A 4337-nucleotide genomic window follows, 5' to 3' on the forward strand; every position below is an offset into this window, starting at 1 on the left:
GGATCAACCTGGCCCTGATATGGGGGAGGATTGTGGCGCATCTCAGGCCACTCAGGTGGATTTTCAATCTCAGGATAAATTTTGGGTGGTGCCAATGGCGCAGATTCTGGGGCCAGAGGAACTCTGGACTCAGAAATTTGGGTTTTTAGGGCTAATGCGCGCGGAGGGGTGGTATGCTTCTTCAAAACCCAAGGTTTAACCCATGGCGGTGGATTCTGCACTAAATCCTGCCACACAATGATGTATGGCTGTTGGTCAGGATGCGCGTTTGGTCCTTCCTGGAAAACAAGATCTTTAACCGCCAAAATAATTGTTAAGTCAAATGCTCTCTCTGGTGGCCAACCAACTCCCAGAGCGGGCCACTCAGAGTTACAGAAGGTTTGCCAAGGTCCTTTTTTAACGTCAACAGAGAGATTATTAGCCCTGGTTCTTACTTCAGAAAAATGTTCTAAAGTCAGGGAGAGGGGTGTTGTCATATTCTGTCCCATATTAGTCGCCTACAGAACACAGCAGACACTCACAAGAAATACAAGACACACAAGAAGCTCTCTTCGTGACAACTAATTGAAAGCTGCTTCAGACGGGAGAGCCCTCTGGCCCCTCCTCTCCGGCGGGACACTCTAAGTCCCTCAGACGGACCAGAGACTATTAAAGCCTCTGGATCCATATTCCACCCAAAGGGACATCTCCCTAGGGCTGTGACTTGTGGTTTTTTCAAGCACATCTGCTTTGCCACAGTCACAAACTGAAAGTAAGCTGAAAATAAAACAGACTTACGAACACACAGGTTTGGTGGCGCCGCACAGACAAAGAAACAAAGAAATTTTAGAGGATCCTCTTACTTCCAAGTGGCTGACTGGTGGGTTGTGGGGGTGGCTACTCAATCCCGGATGAGCGAGCCCCCAAATGAAAGAGCCCAAACTAGTGCTTTTCCCAGACCGGGTGCGACCCCCGAGCAACTCACACCAGATCCACTCACTGCAATCACAAGAGGCTTTATTGACAAAGCTTCAGGACGACTTGTATCTCACGCAGGAGACAGGGAAGTTGACCCCGAGCCCAAAAAAACAAGGGAATTTATACAAGGTCTAGGGGTTCTTTGGCTTGGAATTAGCTCATTGGCTCTTTGGAAAAGGAGAAGTTCAATTTTAGGTCAGCTACCTGCTGCTGACGTTAGTTAAAATACGGTTTTTGCCAGTAATTGTTTTTTTTCAGTTTTGTGGTCAGCTAGTTCCTGGAACACAAACATTCACACAAGATCAAAGGTATAGGTTCTTACAATACTTGGGTGTGGGGACACTGTTTAAAAAAATTTTTCTTTCAGGAGACACTTGGTTTTACCCTCTCCAAGAAAGACCTATTTGCTTTCTTGGCAGTCAATAGTATGTTCAACACTCTTCTCCAGCACCACAACTCAAAGTAATCAGTTCTTTTTTTGTCATCCTTAGTCATTATCCAGCTCTCTGATGCATAGCTAGTAATTGCAAAGACCATGGCCTGGATCAAGCACATCTTAGTCTCTACACTGACATCGTTGCTTCTCAGTACTCTGGAGAGATCCCTGACAGGAGATTTTCCCAGCATAATTCATCTTTCTATTTTCTGACTGCTGTACCAAGGGTGTTGATTGTGGATCTGAGCAAGCTGTAATTGTTAACAACCTCAATCTCTTCTCCATCTATTATGGTGCTGCCAATTGGCTCAGTGGTGAGAATCTTTGTCTTCTTAATGTTGAACTTCAATCAATACTGAAGACTACAGTCCTTGACTTTCTGCAGCAAGTGCTGCAGGTCCTTCTCAGTGTTGGCAAGCAAGGTTGTATCGTCTGCATAGGGCAGGCTCTTGACAAGTCTTTCCCCAATCCGGATGTCACACTCTTCCTCATAAAGTCCAGCCTCCCTAATGATCTGTTCCGCATATAGATTGAAAAGTTATGGAGACAGGACACATCTCTGACACACACCCTTACTGATTTTGATCATTTCAATACAACATCTTTGGGGAGGCTAGGATTTTATGAGTTTGACATAGACTGACCACCAGAGGGCGTGCAGATTGACTGTGATAGGGGAGCAGAGGCACTCAAATCTATTTTCTTGCGTAGATGCCTGATTGGTACATGGAATATGAGAGCCATGAATGAAGGAAAATTGGAAATTGTTAAGAAAGAAATGGAACGCATAAATATTGACATATTAGGCATTGGAGAGATGAGATGGACTGGCATGGGGCATTTTGAGTCAGATGACCATATGATATATTACTCTGGAGATGAAAAGACAAGGAAAAATGGGGTTGCCTTTATAGTAAAAAAAGTGATTTCTAGATCCATCTTGAAGTACAACACCGTGAGTGACAGGATTATATCCATACACTTACAAGGAAGCCCAGTGAATACCACTATCATTCAGATATATGCACCAACAACCAGAGCCAAAGAAGAAGAAATAGATGATTTCTACCAACTTTTACAGTCGGAGAAGGAACTGGTCTAATCACTAATCACCATACAGGTCCGCCTTGCTCAAGTCCTACTGCCCCAGAGAGAACTCTTATCAGATAAGAGCTACTGCCTATCCCCACGAGGTAAAAGAGGGAGACAGAGAGGGATGCCCCGCAATCCAGATGTACCTCCGTGAGGTTACAGGACACACAAAAACCCCAACAACAACAATAACAAAACAGAGAGAGAAAGGAAAAGATATTACAGAGGCACTGACGCCTCCTTGGGTTGTTGACTTGTCAGAGATCTCAAGTGTCACTAAAAGGGCTCAGGCCTGCCAGGCAGAAGTTAAGTACCTTGCATTCTTTATTAAACAAGGGCAAAGAACTTCAGGGAAAGAAAGGAAAAGAATGGCGCAAGTCATTCCCACTTCCACCAATTGGCAACAAGTAAGAGAATTCCTGGGAGCCACAGGATTCTGTCGAATATGGATACCTAATTTAGCTGTTCGTGCAAAACCCGGCAATGAGGCCACAAACTGGGGAGAGGAGGATCGTTTAGTTGGGGGCCAGCACAAGTCGTGGCATTTAAAAGGTTAAAGAGACTTATAGTCTGCAATGGCCTTAGGACTTCCTGACCTATCAAAACCATTCACGTAGCTGAGAAAGATAAAAGTGCTATAGGAGTGTTAATTTAAAAATTCAGCACATGGACAAGGGCAGTAGCCTACCTGTCTAAACAATGGAGTTGCCAAAGGTTGACAAAAATGTCTCCAGGCCTTAGAAGCAACTGCTCTCTTGATACAAGAGGCTGACAAGCTTATGTTGGGGCAGCCCATATCTATCAGGGTGCCACAGCAGTGCTTCCCCTAATAAACACTAAAGGATACTGGTTCACCAATGCAAGGCTTATAAAATACCAAAGCCTCTTTTGTGAAAACTCATGTAGTCTAGAAAACACAGGAAACCTGAATCCCACCAGCCTGTTACCAGTAAGCAAAGAGACCACACAGAGCCATGACTATTTAGAGGTCTTGAAAACAGTCTTTTCTAGCAGACTCACCTCTCAGATGAACCATCAGCAAAGGCAGATCAATAACTCTTTGTCGATGGCAGCAACTTTATTGACAAAATGGGAATATGCAGAGCAGACTATGTAGTGGAGTGTCCCACAAAGGACCTGTAATAGAAACCTCTTCCCCAGGGGACCTCTGCTCAAAAACTGAACTCTCAGACCTTAGGCTACTCACTGTATGGCTCACTGTTAAGGGTAGCCCAGAAAATATATGAGTTATGCCCTTATAAGATCCTGTTTGCCAGACCACCCCACTTTCCTCCGGGGATTAACTGGTGATGGGGCAAACAGGTGATGTAGAATTGCACCAGCAACTTATAAGCCTTAAGGAAAATTAGCACAACTGTCAGGCTCAGACTAAGGTCAAGGGGGAGAATGAAGGAGTCAAAGAATATCACATGACAACAAAGAGAGTGAATGATCTCACCCACCTGGCTAAACCACAATGGAATGTCCCTCCCTAAAGGCCCTTACTATAAAAACCTGCTAGAGAAGCTGTGGTGTATTCACACAGTGGAATACTATGCTGCACTGGAAAACAAGGAGGGCTGGTCAAAGGGAGATAGATGTGAAGGGAGGGGGTAGAAGTGGATGGGTGTCCTGGTGGATGGTGGAGCAGGGAAGTAAGTGGGTAAAGACGTGTGTGAGAAAGGCAGGGACAACACTGATATTAAAGTTAACTCCACAATAAGGGATATACCTTTAACGTGCTGGTCTGTCTGATACTTCTCTAAATCTGAACATTCACAATAAGACAGACTAAGAAGAAGGATTTGCCATCCACTTCTGAAACAGCAGGCCTCTGAAAACCCTATGTACA

The sequence above is a fragment of the Elephantulus edwardii genome, unplaced genomic scaffold (assembly GCF_000299155.1).
Source record: "Elephantulus edwardii isolate Elephantulus edwardi_28Jun2011 unplaced genomic scaffold, EleEdw1.0 scaffold00418, whole genome shotgun sequence".
Lineage (NCBI taxonomy): Eukaryota > Metazoa > Chordata > Mammalia > Macroscelidea > Macroscelididae > Elephantulus > Elephantulus edwardii.